Source organism: Salvelinus alpinus, chromosome 17 (assembly GCF_045679555.1).
Source record: "Salvelinus alpinus chromosome 17, SLU_Salpinus.1, whole genome shotgun sequence".
Lineage (NCBI taxonomy): Eukaryota > Metazoa > Chordata > Actinopteri > Salmoniformes > Salmonidae > Salvelinus > Salvelinus alpinus.
The window spans coordinates 6,803,328-6,821,151 of NC_092102.1; positions in this window are offsets into that span (position 1 = coordinate 6,803,328).

A 17,824-nucleotide genomic window follows, 5' to 3' on the forward strand; every position below is an offset into this window, starting at 1 on the left:
TCAGTCGCAAGACATTGATGAATTGTCTTATCGCCTAATTAGAATAGATGTCGCATATGGACAATATTCATGTTTCTCAATGTGTCATGTATAATTAATTGTTTAACTTTTTTGTTAATTTGTTAACTACTACTGGTATTCTAATTGATCAAGACATCCAACCATATTATATGTTAGGGTTGAGAAACAATCTCAAAGACACAATAGTTTATGTGTGCATGTATGAATGATTAACAAACAACTTGATGCCTTATTGTCTTCTTCTGGGGAGGTATTTCCCATGTGCAATAGGCTAGCTTGAGTCTGTCAATTAAACCCTCCTGCACATACCCTGACTTGAATCTAATGTGGTGAAATTTGACACGCTTTACCTTTCACACATCGGTGAGGCCCTTGAAACCAGCAAATACCAACCATAGCAAGAAGGAAAACATACTGGACAGAACACACAAGACAGAACACACCCCCACCCGATCCCGCCTTGGACCCTTTCCTTCCCAATACAAAATAATACTTTCAGATTGAGCTCTACTCTCTTATGAGTTTTTGGGGAGTTTGGTGGAGGCTTCTGGGGTCAATGTTAAAGACGTCCTCCAGCGATTCATTTTTTTTGTAACTTTTACTGTTAAAAAGCGATATCCCAAGTACACAGACAAAAGGGTACAATAATAAGGTTTGAACAAAATAGTGTTTTTTTTAGACACAACTGCAGACTTCAAGGATTAGGGCATTCAAGGAGTTGGTCTGTTGGGAATCAGTGAGGTCATTGGCCTCCCCCTTGCTTAATTAACAGTTGAGGCTCAATAGAGAACAAAAGAGGAAAGGCCCACACCCCACTTGTGCTATGTCATGACTTACCTGGACCACCTATTGAGATGTGCCTTTGCTAAGTAAATCAGATCATAAATTAGGTGAAAATGAGACTGGAGTGTCACTTTAAAGCCTTTCTTTGTGTGGGACAACAGGGCCTGGCCATTAACAACAAGCTCTTCACACATCAACCAGTACTCAAACAGTGCCAGCAGGGCATTAACATGACAAAGGATTGGGGTAGTTTGGGGCTCTCGCGCTCAGGCTTCATCCGATGGCATTGAAGTGTTTACCACATCAGTCACCGGCTTCATTAATAAGTGCGTCGACGACGTCATCCCAACAATGACCGTATGTACATATCCCAGCCAGAAGCCATGGATTACAGGCAACATCCGCACTGATATACTGTAGGTAAGAGCTGCCGCTTTCAAGGAGTGAGACACTAATCCGGACGCTTATAAGAAATCCCGCTACAACCTTCGAGACATCAAACAGGCAAAGCGCCAATACAGGACTAAGATTGAATTCTACTACGCCGGGTCTCACGCTCAACGGATGTGGCAGGGCTTGCAAACAATCATGGATAACAAAAGGGAAACCCAGCCGCGAGCTGCCCAGTGACATGAGCCTATCAGACGAGCTAAATGGCAAGCAACACTGAACCATGCATGAGAGCTGTTCTGGTTGACTGTGTAATCACGTTCTCCGTAGCCGATGTGAGTAAGACCTTTAAATAGGTTAACATTCACAAGGCCGCAGACGGATTACCAGGACGCATACTGTGAGCATGCGCTGACCAGCTGGCAAGTGTCTTCACTGACATTTTCAGCCTCTCCCTGACCCAGTCTGTAATACCCAAGAACACCAACACTTGTGCCCAAGAACGCCAAGGTAACCTGTTTAAATGACTATCACCCGTAGCATTCAGATCTGTAGCCATGAAATGCTTTGAAAGGCTGGTCATGGCTCATATCAGCGCCATCATCCCAGACACCCTGGACCCATTCCAATTCGTATACCGCCCCAACAAATGATGCAATCTCTATTGCACTCCACACTTCCATCTCCCACCTGGACAAAAGGGCAGGGGCGGTGATAGCTTCAAGGTTAAGGAAGCAGGCCAGTACCCTGAGGGTTGCAGGTTCAAATCCCACTGCTGAAGGGGGCAAAAATCTAGGTGAATGTCCAGGGTGCCACCTACTGCCGATGTTCCCTTAAGCAAGGAACTTAACCCCTAATCTGCTCATTGGGCGCTGCACTGCAGGTGCTCTCTTCTCCAACCTAATGTGTGGCTATATCTGGGGGGGTTGGATAAAAACCAGAAGCCAAATTTCTATCCGGTATGGACTAATAAAGTATATCTTATCTCAGGCGTACATGCTTTCTCCCCTCCTGTTCACCCTACGACTGCGTGGCCATTTTTGACTCCAACACCATTGTTAAGTTTGCTGACAACACGACGCTGGGGCCGAACTCCCTGCCATCCGGGGCCGAACTCCCTGCCATCCAGGACCTCTATACCAGGCGGTGTCAGTGGAAGGCCCTAAAAATTGTCAAAGACCACTCAAGCCAAAGATTGTTCTCTTTGCTACCGCACGGCAAGCGGTACTGATTCACCAAGTCTGGAACCAACAGGAGCCTGAACAGCTTCCTCCCCCAAGCCATAAGACTTCTAAATAGTTAGTCCGGGTAGCTATTTGGTTAACTATCTGCCTTGACCCTTTTTGCACTAACTTTGACTCCTCACACACTGCTGCTACTGTTTATTATCTATCCTGTTGTCTAGTCACTTTATTATTAGTTATAAGTACATATCTACCTCAATTACCTCGTACCCCTGTACATCGACTCGGTACTGGTACACTGTGTATATAGCCAAGTTATCAATACTCATTGTGTATTTATTATTACTTTTGTTATTATGTGTTTAACTTTTTTATTATTTCTCTATTTTCTTTCTCTCTGCATTGTTGGGGAGGGTCCGTAAGTAAGCATTTCACTGTTAGTCTACACCGGTTTACGAAGCATGTGGCAAATACAATTTTGATTTGATTTTGATTTGTTAAAATAAGATAGAATAAATATTTTTGGATCGAAATGCCTCTTGGTGCTGCTACAGACTAAAGATAAAACAATTGACATACACATCAGCCAAAAAAGATATAGAAAAGATTGAATATGATAGAGACGTGCCTTAACGTATATTTGCTATTGAATAATACACTTTATTTGTAAAATGTCATACAGACCACAACTATTATTATAAATAACTATAATAAAGAATATATAAAATTACAAAGAAATGTCAAACAAAAGCAGCATAGAATGACAAAAATGAATACAAATACATAGGAATAAGATTGTCAAGGCTCAGGAGAAGACCCAGATGCAGACAGTTTCGAAGTAACAAAAGTTTACTACAAAAACAGGGGGGCAGGCAAACGACAGGTCAAGGGCAGGCAGAGGTCAGTAGTCCAGAGCAGAGTCCGAAAGGTACAGAACGGCAGGCAGGCTCAGGGTCAAGGCAGGCGGAATGGATAACAGGGAAGATGGGCGACAGCTGTAGAGGGGTGGAGACAAACACGGGAGTGACAAAGACGTTAAAAAGAAAGACAAAAGCTAGCCAGGCTAATTACAAGCCAAACTAAAGAGGTGAATCTTCACTTTGTGTCTAAAAAGGTCCCTGGTATGGCGTGGTACGGCATTCCAGAGGTTTGTGGTGTAAAAGCTAAAAGTCGCTTCCCCAATTGACAGTAATAAGTGTAAGAAATTCCAGGAAAGTCTGGAAATATTTGGAAATAGCCTTTGACCACTCAGAATGGCTCAGATAATAATTTTCTATTTAGATTTGATGTCAGCAACTACAGACATTACTACAAGGATACAGTAACTGACTAATAGCCTGCATTGTTCTATGGCACTCTTTTTCTAACATGATGTTGGGACAGAACAGAAGAACACTTGACATTCAGGAGGCCACCCTGGAACCCACCTCTTCTGACTCCTCCTGATCAGGCAATGATCAGGCAATTATGGAGGGAGCTAACAAGCTCGTGTAAGCCATTTACAAAGAATAAAAATTAAACTATTTAAAATTAGGCCTATATAGATGCTTCAGAAATCATTCATAGGCAATTGGATTTTGTAGAGAAATACACAAGGGGGCGCTATGAGCAAAGGATTCACAAGCAACATGATTGTATCAGGTGTGGCACCAGACCAGGAGGTGTCCTGGTTTGGGAAATGTTGCTACAAGTGCAAGGGAAAAAATCATTTTGGAAAAATGTGTTTTGCAGAGGACAAGTATTGGAGACAAAATGTTCACATCATTGAAATGGAGGAGAATGAACAAAGTGATTTGTTTGTGTGCACTGTGGATTGCATGGAGGACTGGCAAGAACCATCACAGGTCCATACTGTAGCTAGTGACCACTGGGTTGTACCACTAGTGGTCAATGGTACAATTTTGACCTTAAAGCTGGATACAGGAGCTAAAGCCAACCTAATGAATGAGGGATTTTCATGAGTTAAAGCACAAACCAGCCATCATGCAAAAGGCTGTGGCTATCAAAGCGTACAATGGCCAAGCAATTGAGACTAATGGTTTGTGATGTACCAGAGTGGCATGATTCTCTTTTGGGGGATACAGCATGTGAGTTGTTGGGACTGGTTAAGCGAGTGTACACCATTAATGTCTTTGACTGGCTACACAGTGTTCAACGGGTGACAAGTAATCCAAATGGTGAGGAGATTGCGCAAAGATATTCAAATGTGTTCACAGGATTTGGAGCATCGCCTCTCATTCACTCTATTACCCTCACAGAGAATGCCAAGCCAGTGAATCATGCACCACGCAGAGTTCCGGTGCCACTACGGAAGGCTCTAAAGAAGGAGTTGGTAAGAATGGTGAAACTCGATGTGCATGTGAAAACAGAGGAGCCAACAGACTGGGTCAATTCCATGGTGTGTGTTCAGAAAAGGAACGGAGATCTGAGAGTCTGTATGGACCCCCAAGGACCTTAATAAATGTATCAAAAGGGAGCATTTTCAGATTCCTAAGAGGGAGGAGATATTGTGTGAAATGGCTGGCGCAAATGATTTCAAAAAGTACGATCTTTGTCCCCATGTGAAGTTGCAAACCATAGTCGGGCATTTTTATGGCGGTTTTGGAGCAGTGGCTTCTTCCTTGCTGAGCGCCTTTCAGGTTATGTCGATATAGGACTCGTTTTACTGTGGATATAGATACTTTTGTACCCGTTTCCTCCAATATCTTCACAGGGTCCTTTGCTGTTGTTCTGGGATTGATTTGCACTTTTCGCACCAAAGTACATTCATCTCTAGGAGACAGAACGTGTCTCCTTCCTGAGTGGTATGACAGCTACGTGGTCCCATGGTGTTTATACTTGGGTACTGTTGTTTGTACAGATGAACGTGGTACCTTCAGGATTTTGGAAATTGCTGTCTTGGCTTGGCTGATTTCTTTTGATTTTCACATGATGTCAAGTAAAGAGGCACTGAGTTTGAAGGTAGGCCTTGAAATACATCCACAGGTACACCTCCAATTGACTCAAATTATGTCAATTAGCCTATCAGAAGCTTCTAAAGCCATGACATCATTTTCTGGAATTTTCCAAGCTGTTTAAAGGCACAGTCAACTTAGTGTACTTCTGACACACTGAAATTGTGATACAGTGAATTATAAGTGAAATAATCTGTCTGTAAACAATTGTTGGAAAAATTACTTGTGTCATGCACAAAGTAGATGTCCTAACCAACTTGCCAAAACTGTAGTTTGTTAACAAGAAATTTGTGGAGGGGTTGAAAAACAAGTTTTAATGACTCCAACATAAGTGTATGTAAACTTCTGACTTCAACTGTATATCCTACCAATGGGACATTAAAAACTGTAATATCTTATGTTTCCCAGAGTCATGGCTGAACGACAACATTAATAACATACAGCTGGCAGGTTATACACTATCGGCAGGATAGAACAGCAGCCTCTGGTAGGACACAGGGCGGGAGCCTATGCATATTTGTAAACAACAGCTGGTGCACGATGTCTAAGAAAGTCTCAAGGTTTTGCTCGCCTGAGGTAGAGTATCTCATGATAAGCTGTAGACCACACTATCTACCGAGTCTACTATCTACTATCTATTTTTCGTAGCTGTCTACATACCACCACAGATCGATGCTGGCACTAAAACAGCACTCAATGAGCTGTATACTGCTCTAAGCAAACAGGAAAACGCTCATCCAGAGGCGGCGCTCCTAGTGGCCGGGGACTTTAATGCAGGGAAACTTAAATCAGTTTTACCTAATTTCTATCAGCATGTTAAATGCGCAACCAGAGGGAAAAAAACTCTAGACCACCTTTACTCCACACACAGAGACGCATACAAAGCTCTCCCTCGCCCTCCATTTGGCAAATCTGACCATAATTCTATCCTCCTGATTCCTGCTTACAACCAAAAATTAAAGCAGGAAGCACCAGTGACTCAGTCTCTAAAAAAAGAGTAGTCAGATGAAGCAGATGCTAACCTACGTGACTGTTTTTCTAGCACAGACTGGAACATGTTCCGGGATTCTTCCGATGGCATTGAGGACACCACATCAGTCACTGGCTTCATCAATAAGTGCATCGATGACGTTGTCCCCACACTGACTGTGCGTACATATTCGAACCAAAAGCCATGGATTAAAGGCAACATTCGTGCTGAGCTAAAGGGCAGAGCTGCCGTTTTAAAGTAGCGGGACTCTAACCCGGAAGCTTATAAGAAATCCCACTATGCCCTCCGACGAACCATCCAACAGGTAAAGCATCAATACAGGACTAAGATCGAATCGTACTACACCGGCTCTGACGCTCGTCGGATGTGGCAGGGCTTGCAAACTATTACAGACTGCAAAGGGAAGCACAGCCGAGAGCTGCCTAGTGACACGAGCCTACCAGACGAGCTAAATAACTTCTATGCTTGCTTCGAGGCAAATTTGCATACCGCACCAACAGATGCACAGATGATGCAATATCTATTGCACTCCTAACTGCACTTTCACACCTGGACAAAAGGAACACAATGTGAAAATGCTATTCATTGACTACAGCTCAGCATTCAACACCATAGTGCCCTCAAAGCTCATCACTAAGCTAAGGACCCTGGGACTAAACACCTCCCTCTGCAACTGGCTCCGCCCCCAGGTTGTAAGGGTAGGTAACAACACATCCGCCACGCTGATCCTCAACACGGGGGGCCCTCAGGGGTGCGTGCTCAGTCCCCTCCTGTACTCCCTGTTCACTCATGACTGCACGGCCATGCACGACTCCAACACCATCATTAAGTTTGTTGATGGCACAACAGTGGTAGGCCTGATCACCGACAACGATGAGACAGCCTATAGGGAGGAGGTCAGAGACCTGACCATGTGGTGCAAGGACAACAACCTCTCCCTCAACCTGATCAAGACAAAGGAGATGATTGTGGAAAAAGAAAAGGAAGGAAGGATCACAACAGCTGGTGCACGATATCTAAGGAAGTCTCAACTTGAAGCTCTCAAGTGGAGCAGGTTGAGAGCTTCAAGTTCCTTGGCGTCCACATCACCAACAAACTAACATGGCCCAAGCACACCAAGACAGTCGTGAAGAGGGCACGACAAAACCTATTCCTCCTCAGGAGACTGAAAAGATTTGGCATGGGTCCTTAGATCCTCAAAAGGTTCTCCAGCTGCACCATTGAGAGCATCCTGACTGCTTACATCACTGCCTGGTATGGCAACTGCTCGGCCTCCAACCGCAAGGCACTACAGAAGGTAGTACGTACGGCCCAGTACATCACTGGGGCTTCCTGCCATCCAGGACCTCTATACCAGGCGGTGTCAGAGGAAGATTTGGCATGGGTCCTTAGATCCTCAAAAGGTTCTCCAGCTGCACCATTGAGAGCATCCTGACTGCTTACATCACTGCCTGGTATGGCAACTGCTCGGCCTCCAACTGCAACGTTGCTGCTACTCTCTGTTATTATGTTATTATCTATGCATAGTCACTTTAATAACTCTACCTCCATGTACATATTACCTCGACACCAGTGCCCCCGCACATTGACTCTGTATATAGCCCCACTATTGTTATTTATTGCTGCTCTTTAATGATTTGTTATTATCTTTTTTTTGAGGGGAGGTGCTATTTTCTTAAAACTACATTGTTGGTTTAGGGCTTGTAAGTAAGCATTTCACTGTAAGGTCTACACCGGTTGTATTCGACGCATGTGACAAATACAATTTGATTTGATTTGCTGTGATACACCAGCAATTTCTGCCTTCAATCATTTTAGTAGGCTAGACTCAGAATAGGCCTACTGTAATGCCATGTCGGATATGTGGGTTTATTGCACCTAGCTGCACTTTTTTTGCTTAAACTTTTAAAAAACACTTTGTGGACTAAATGTGTCATTACACTTTGCATGTTGTAAAAAAAAATGTTGTTTTCTTCATATTTCTATTTCTCATTTTAGCCATTTAGCAGACACCCTTATCCAGAGCGATTTACAGTAGTGAGTGCATACATTTTCATACTTTTTTGTACTGGTGTCCCGTGCGAAAAGTGTTTAGCACCATCCATGTTGCGGTGATACTTAAACCATTACTTAAACCTGGTTTTAACATGTATCCTTTGTTCTGCACATTGTGTTTAAGCCCACATTTTTAGACAGGTGTACATTATTAAAAGACGCATTGTGATCTGACTGTGATCAGATAGGTGTAAATGGACAAGATCAGGACGAAGGACACATGTTAGAGGCAGGTATACAGGGCCTAAATACATTTTTGTCACAATGTTTTGTGATGTGTTCTAATGTGGCTTTGCTTAGTGCCTCAAACATCCTGCAATAAATGTTGTTAAATTGGTAATAATAATTTTTTTGCTTAAACTTAAAAAGTACTTGGTGGACTAAATGTGTCATTACACTGTGCATGTTGTAAAATAAAATGTGGTGTGTTCTAATGTGGCTCTGCTTCGTGGCTCAAACATTTTTTTCTTATGTGTTTTACGGATGAAGTAATCCAAAAGTAACTGAAAATAATCAAATTACATTACTGAGTTCAGGTAATCCAAAAGTTACGTTACTGATTACAATTTTAGACAGGTAATTAGTAACTGTAACGGATTAAATTTAAAAAAGTAACCTACAATGGCATACAATTTAATAGCCTACTTAATGGCGAGCAAATGCAAATGTAGACCTATCATTCTCCACACTTAATGTCAGTTTCATTGTGGACTTTTCCCCCATAACAGAAGCACGCAAGGGAGGTCTATAACTTCCATTTCAAAGTTCAACTCACGCAAAGTTGAGACCCAAGAACTGAACATGAGTACCTTTCGCTTGATATGGTTTTCCATAAGAAAAGTAGGTATTAGAATGCAGCTATCTTTAAGCTACCTCTGAGCAAATGTATATAAAGCACTCTAGTGCGCATAGTCGTTTTCCAATGCTTTGTCGCCTTATATCAGTTCTATGGCGTTAAGAAGTTATGGGAAAAGGGTTGGAATGTCTCCATAATGACCGATCTAAATAGCCTACATACAATTGGTAAAAAGTTGTCACAAAAAATGTTGCCCTCCTCGCTCAGTAACAGCCGGCTCACTGCCTGATTGTCAGCAGCAGCAGATCACAGTGAAATATACACTGCTCAAAAAAATAAAGGGAACACTTAAACAACACAATGTAACTCCAAGTCAATCACACTTCTATGAAATCAAACTGTCCACTTAGGAAGCAACACTGATTGACAATAAATTTCACATGCTGTTGTGCAAATGGAATAGACAAAAGGTGGAAATTATAGGCAATTAGCAAGACACCCCCAAAAAAGGAGTGATTCTGCAGGTGGTGACCACAGACCACTTCTCAGTTCCTATGCTTCCTGGCTGATGTTTTGGTCACTTTTGAATGCTGGCGGTGCTCTCACTCCAGTGGTAGCATGAGACGGAGTCTACAACCCACACAAGTGGCTCAGGTAGTGCAGTTCATCCAGGATGGCACATCAATGCGAGCTGTGGCAAAAAGGTTTGCTGTGTCTGTCAGCGTAGTGTCCAGAGCATGGAGGCGCTACCAGGAGACAGGCCAGTACATCAGGAGACGTGGAGGAGGCCGTAGGAGGGCAACAACCCAGCAGCAGGACCGCTACCTCCGCCTTTGTGCCAGGAGGTGCACTGCCAGAGCCCTGCAAAATGACCTCCAGCAGGCCACAAATGTGCCTGTTGCGCCTTCTTCACCACACTGTCTGTGTGGGTGGATCATTTCAGATTGTCAGTGATGTGTACACCGAGGAACTTGAAGCTTTTCACCTTCTCCACCTCAGTCCCGTTGATGTGGATAGTGGTGTGCTCCTTCTGTCTCCTGAAGTCCATGGTCAGCTCCTTCGTTTTGTTGACGTTGAGGGAGAGGGTATTTTCCTGCCACCACCAGGGACCTCACCTCCTCCCTGTAGGATGTCTTGTCATTGTTGGTAATCAGGTCTACTACTGTTGTGTTGTCTGCAAACTTGATGATTGAGTTGGAGGCGTGCGTGGCCTCACAGTCATGGGTGAACAGGGAGTACAGGAGGGGGCTGAGCACGCACCCTTGTGGGGCCCCAATGTTGAAGATCAGCGTAGTGGAGGTATTGTTTCCTACCTTCACCACCTGGGGACAGCCTGTCTGGAAGTCCAGGACCCAGTTCCACATGGTGAGGTTCAGACCCAGGGCCCCGAGCTTAATGATGAGTTTGGAGGGTACTATTGTGTGGAAGGCTGAGCTGTGGTCAATGAACAGCATTCTTACATAGGTATTCCTCTTGTCCAGATGGGATAGGGCAGTGTGCAGTGCGATGGCATCGTCTGCGGATATATTGGGGTGGTATGCAAATTGAAGTGAGTGTCGGTGGAGGTGATATGATCCTTAACTTGCCTCTCAAAGCACTTCATGATGACAGAAGTGAGTGCTACGGGGCAATAGCCATTTAGTTACCTTTGCTTTCTTGGGTACAGGAACAATGGTGGACATCTTGAAGGAAGTGGAGACAGCAGACTGGGATAGGGAGAGATTGAATATGTCCGTAAACACTCCAGCCAGCTGGTCTGCGTCTGCTCTGAGGACACGGCTAGGGATGCCATCTGGGCCGGCAGCCTTGCGATGGTTAATACGCTTAAAAATGTCTTACTCACGTCGGCCACAGAGAACGAGAGCCCACCGTCCTTGGGAGCGGGCCGCGTCAGTGGCACTGTGTTATCCTCAAAGCGGGCGAAGGTGTTTAGCGTGTCCGGGAGCAAGACGTCGGTGTCCGCGACGTGGCTGGTTTTCCCTTTGTAATCTGTGATTATCTGTAGATTATCTGTAGACCCTGCCACATACGTCTCGTGTGACTCCACTTTATCTCTGTACTGACATTTGCCTGGACTTTATTGTCCAGGGACTAAACATTAGCGAGTATACTTTATGCGCACTTTACCTCTGCGTTTTCATGGTTTGCGCTACTCTTAAACCATGGCGAGAGATTCTAGATGTTTAGCGCATGCGCAATAAGATGTATGACTGTGGCACCAGACATATCAGATCAGATAAGATATCCACCAGTCCTGAGAGAGAGGGATATAAAATATTGCCTGTAAGTAATTAGTTCTCTCGAGCGAGCGAGATGCTTATACATATACTGCTGTAAATGTGTATGCTGTTATTTGAATATCCTTGTATAGATGCTATGCCATTCATTCCTGTGTAGATATTCCTATTGCATCTTGTATATTTGTTCTTACCTGAAGATTTCTGTGTCTGTGTGTGTGTGTGAATACTTAATCAAATTGTATTGGTCACATATATGTGATTAGCAGATGTTATTGCGGGTGTAGCGAAATGCTTGTGTTTCTAGCTCCAACAGTGCAGTAATATCTAACAAGTAATATCTAAAAAATGTCCCAACATATACCCAATACATACAAATCTAAGTAAGGAATGGAATTAAGAATATATAAATATATGGTCGAGCAATGTCAGAGCGGCATAGACTATAGTATAGTAGTATACTATAGTGTGTGGTGGTGATCTGTACTGCTCTTGCCGGACAGTCTGTAGCGAGTCAGAACCAATTATATCACATTAAGTACTAGCGGGTGAAGGCATTCACAGCCGAACGCTCAAACGGCTCCAGCTAGGCATTTTTACAATAGGTAAGGCTGTACCAGCGGAGGCGCCTCATAGGAGGAACAGGCCGTCCTCATCAGTGAATTTCAGAAAAATCTAAATAGTGAAACAATTAAAAAGGTATCCTTTTTAGATAAAACTATACTAAATATATTCACTTCACCAAATAATTGATTAAAATACCCACTTTGGCACTAAAGGTCTACAGTAACCTCAACAGCACTCTGTTGGTGTAGCCGGAGGACAGCTAGCTTCCATCCTCCTCTGGGTACATTGAATTTAATAGAAAAACCTATGAGGCTCATGGTTCTCACCCCCTTCCTTAGACTTACACAGTAATTATGGCAACTTCCAGAGGACATCCTCCAACCTATCAGAGCTCTTGCTGCATGAAACGACATCTTGTCCACCCAATCAAGGGATCAGAGAAAGAATCTAGTACTGAAACCATAAGCTACAGCTAGCTAGCACTGCATAAAATGTGGTGAGTAGTTGACTCCAAGAAAGAGACAATAGTTAAAGGAGTAGCAAGAGAGAGAGAGAGCTATATTTCGTTTTTTCCCTTCACTTTCCCTTACTTAGCTAGCGAATGCAGCTAGGTAGCTAGTTTAGCCTACTCAAATACCCGCCTCAAACAGAGAGGGATGCTATGCTAGCTAGCTGGCTATGGCTACCCAACACTGGAACTCCAAGTCAAGGTAAGCTTTTGGTATTGTATTTTTTTTGCCACTGGGGCACTGTACTGCATGATTGTAGTGGGTTTACTAACCCGTTAGTTCTAATAGCTATGTTGACTATTATGTCAACTAATTTGGTGACAACGATGTAGGCTGTGTGTAGAGGTTATGATATGAGGTTTGGCTTGGAAAGGTTTTTACAGTGAGCAAAGTGATGATGCTGTTTGTATGTGGCATGTGGCTGCTATGAGGGTGAACTGTGTTTGCGCGTGATCATGGGTGTATTTCTTCTGTCGATTCTGTTGAAAAACTTTAAAAAAAATGGAAGCAGACTGAAAGGAGAGAAACATACCTGAATTTGTCCAATAAAAACTGTCGTTTGCAACTGTTGGACTCATGATTACACCCTAGACTGTTTTGCTAGCACAGACTGGAATATGTTCCGGGGTTCATCAAATGGCATTGAGGAGTATACCGCCTCAGTCATCGGCTTCATCAATAAGTGCATTGACGACGTCGTCCCCACGTGACCGTACGTACATATCCCAACCAGAAGCCATAGATTACAGGCAACATACGCATAGAGCTAAAGGCTAGAGCTGCCGCTTTCAAGGAGTGGAACACTAATCCGGACGCTTATAAGAAATCCCGGTATGCCCTCAGACGAACCATCAAACAAGCAAAGCGCCAAAACAGGATTAAGATTGAATCCTCCTACACCGGCTTTGACGCTCGTCAGAGGTGGCAGGGCTTGAAAACTATTAAAGGACTACAAGTACAACATGAAACTGCACCTCCAGAGCTGGAGCAACCATCTGGGTCCTTGACTCCAGAATTAGAGCAATCTCTTGAGCCTCAATCTGAAACACTGGAGCAACCACTTTCTTCCTCCACTCCAGAAATAAGTGAAAAGGGTATCAAAACGTTGCAAGCGACTGCAAAAGGAAAAAACGAGAACTAAAGAAGAAAATTCTCCAATTGGAAATGCAACTAAAATAATCATAACAAAAAAGAAACAAATTACAAAAGGGCATGCAAAGGTCAAATAAATTCAAACGCAATCTAAGTGAAAAATACAGGCCACGAGGGAAAAAGAAAATGTCTTTAGTGAGGAAAACACAGGTCATTGCATTTCTCAGTAGAGATGAAAATAGTCACCTTCTCTCAGGGAAGAAAGACACTGTCACGCAAAAGGTGGTTCAGAGGCACATACTCATGAAATCTCTAAAAGAACTCCATGCAGAGTACAATTCAGAGGTGGATGGGACAATCTCGCTGTCATACAGACAGTTTTTACGACTGCGGCCATTTTACATTACAGAGCCGAAGAAAAAAGATTTGCTAAAAGAAAAATACTATTGCTGCTACTAATAATAGTTCATAGGATCATAATTGTTATTGCTGAAGAAATCAGATTTAACCAATATTTGTGGGCCGTAGTGATATGTCATTCAGGGTAACAAATATTGTCATACAGTATAACACCAGTATTTTTATATTAAAATACAATAACTTTGTTTTGTTGACTCAGAGAGACAAAAACAAATCTCAAAGGATGAAGTGAAAAATATTTTCATAGATTTTAGCATTTTTTTCAGTGTAAGGCAGGAAGTTCTGTAAAAAAAACTTCAACAAATTTTGAGTTGTACCCGTGACACATCAAATATGTGGTATTCAAAATAAAATAATTTCAAATTTCTGCCAGTCTAAGCATGGATATATAACCTTGTGATTTTGAAAAATGGGCATATATATATATATTTTTTTTAAAAACAGTGCTATAGGGGCGGCAGGTAGCCTAGTGGTTCGAGCATTGAGCCAGTATGCTAGATCCAATCCCTGAGCTGACAAGGTATAAATCTGTCGTTCTGAACAAGGCAGTTAACCCACTGTTCCTAGGGCGTAATTGTAAATAAGAATTTGTTCTTAACTGACTTGCTTAGTTAAATAAAGGTAAAATAAAAATGTAATTAAATACTGAATGACATTCATATGAATCACAATAAAAATGATTTATTGGCTTTATTATTGAATATAACTAATATAAGGTCATAGGTGACACTCCAATGAACATTAAAAAAGCATTTTAGGGAATTGGAATTGCAGTTTTATTTTTTTGCTACTTTGAAAGTTTCTTCAAGTGCAGTCGCAAAATCCATCAAGCGCTATGATGAAACTGGCTCTCATGAGGACCACCACAGGAAAGGAAGACCCAGAGTTACCTCTGCTACAGAGGATAACTTCATTAGAGTTAACTGCACCTCAGATTGCAGCCCAAATAAATGCTTCAGAGTTCAAGTAACAGACACATCTCAACATCAACTGTTCAGAGGAGAATGCATGAATCAGGTCTACGTGGTCAAATTGCTGCAAAGAAACCACTCCTAAAGGACACCAATAAGAAGAAGAGACTTGCTTGGGCCAAGAAACACAAGCAATGGACATTAGACCAGTGGAAATCAGTCCTGTTCTGACTTGGTGGTGCACATGTAGCCTATAGCCTGTTTTAGAGAAATATCATCATCGAATATTGTAAGAGCTTTTATTGTCTGTTTATATGCCCCCTTTATTTATCCTACGGTTCTGAATTGTTGTACAGGGAGAATACTGTAAGAACGGCCCATGTTCTGAATTATGTCGCTGTGCATTTAAAAAATGCTGAACAAATAAATAATTATATTGACTACATCCGTCCTAGCACGCTCATGAATGTCTTAATTGAAATTACAGATGGCCTCTTATCCTCTCTTCATCCATTTATGCCATAGTTTGTACTTCTCAATTGTCAGTAGAAACCACATATGTTTAAGCAAGTCAGCCATATCAGCTATGTTTTCTAAAAGGCAGTAAATGAGGCTGAATGAACTGTTTTGCTGCCAGACAAGGCTCCGCTGATAGCCAGGTGTAGCAGTGTTGGGACTGCGGTTGGGACTCTGCTGTTGGGACAGCTTTATGTAGGCCCTAACAGTTTGTGTGCACCGTTTGTCACCGTTATAGTGCTGTTAATGTAAGGGAAAGGGGGATACCTAGTCAGTTGTACAACTGAATGCCTTCAACTGAAATGTGTCTTCCGCATTTAACCCAACTCCTCTGAATCAGAGAGGTGCGGGGGCCTGCCTTAATCGACATCATTGTTTAGTGTTGTGGCTTTGCTGGCATGCATCTAAAAAAAAAAATGCTTTTTTTTGCCACACCAAGATTGACATGCTAAAATCACCACTGGCTAGGTTGTAGAAAACTCCTTGGTATAGGGAAAATTCAAGTATCATGTGGTAGCAAAATCTATCGATGTTACATTGAGCTGGGTGAATGGAATATGAATGAGTCATCAAATATGCTGTAATAGAAATAAGGCAACGCTCATAAAACATTTTCTCGTCCTCCCTCATCTTAAACGGCACCGACCTACACTGTGCTGCACATTGCAGTATGAATGTACAATATTCACAATAGACTGACTGGGGAGGTGATTTCCCACAGTCAAAGTCCTGCAAAATGAGCTACAATGGTTATGTACACTTCACAATTGTGCTCTGTGGGTGTCACCGAGTAGGTCACCGAGTAGGCTGATACCGTTGTTTTACCCCCACCAACAGAGTTCACTTTAGCTAGCTAAGTGGACTCTAGTTACGTTTCTAGAAAATAACTGGCTATATAATTGGTAGCTACTAGTAGTTACTGGCAATTTGAACAGTTTTTGTCAAACTACTTTGTTCCCCTGCCGGGTTTATTCATGCTTTTGTGACTGAAAGTTGGCAAGAAAATGTCCCAAATGTGACTGCAAATAGGCTGTTTTCATATAATTCCGCTGATTAGGGGGGTTGTGCACATTTACATTAGTGTTTCAGTAACTAAGTTACTAAGCTAATTCTTATGTTTTTGTTGCATTTCAAGTGGAGTGGCATTCCTGACAGGCTAGCATGCTGATAGGCCAGGGCCCATATTCCCCTGATATTATAATATATTATGCCTTCACTGAGATGCTTTGTGAATATGGTCCCTGGAAGAACACTGTTGCACAGCAGTCCTTACACCACAGGTCCCTAGAGCAGGCAACCCTGTTCCCAAAATATTATTGTATGGTGTTGAACAGATATTAATTTGCTCCGTTTGTGGGGGTGTGGCTTGACGCAATGAGTTACGTATTTAAGGTACCTTTTGAACCCACAACCCAACCCCTCCCCGTTTCTCAACTAGTTGTTCAGTACAGCACCGTTTCAGTTCCATTTTTAACGTTCTATTACGTTTTTATGTACTGAACGCAGCCCTGACCAACTGTACTAATTGATCAGTTGAGTGATTGCCTAAAATCAACACACCTAGTCTTCCAGGCCGGTTAAATCAAAACATGAAGTGCCTGCACCAATCCAGGTCCAGGGTTGCCTACCCCTGCCATAGAGGTATTAGTCAATGCTTATGAACTGAATATTGTATGCGAATTTCAATATATCAATGACACTAACAAAAGGGTTGAATTGTTCAGCAACATGCAGTGAATGGTAACACTGCTTTGGTGATGAAAGGTACATAATGCATGTCATCTCCCTATCAGACAAATGGATGCTATGACATGGGCCTGGATGGTGACATTTCTTTAAGCTGCCTGCCTGTGGCCTTCAGTGGTACCAGAAGCAAGGGCCTTACCTGGAAGTAAAGTCATTCAGTCAACATGTATTGTATGTAACCACTCAAATTCATAAAAACTGCTACGGACACAATTACTGACTTACATTCACTTTACTTGTCCCATTCTTCAATCTTGTCTGGGATATATATATATATATATTTTACTTGAGACCTATGTGATATACATTAATACAATGTATTCATCCTTTACATGAGACGTTCATATACTTTAGACCTTTTGAATCATAATCTCCAAGTGTTGAGTTTAAGTTACCACAGAAATAAGTAAAAGTTAGTGACAAACATGCTATGAAAAAGTTGTTTTGTAATCTAATCAAATTAGTTTATACAAAACTATATTGCATTTGGTCATCCCCAAAATGTGGCCTTTAAGCCTTGATAGTGGCATCCTTCTTCAGGGAACTGTCTGCATATACCTGACAACAGGGTGGCAGGCCTTTTGATGTGCTGCTCTAAAGTACCATAGTCCAACAGACTCACCTGGGGATAAGGGGATGGACACGTTAGTTT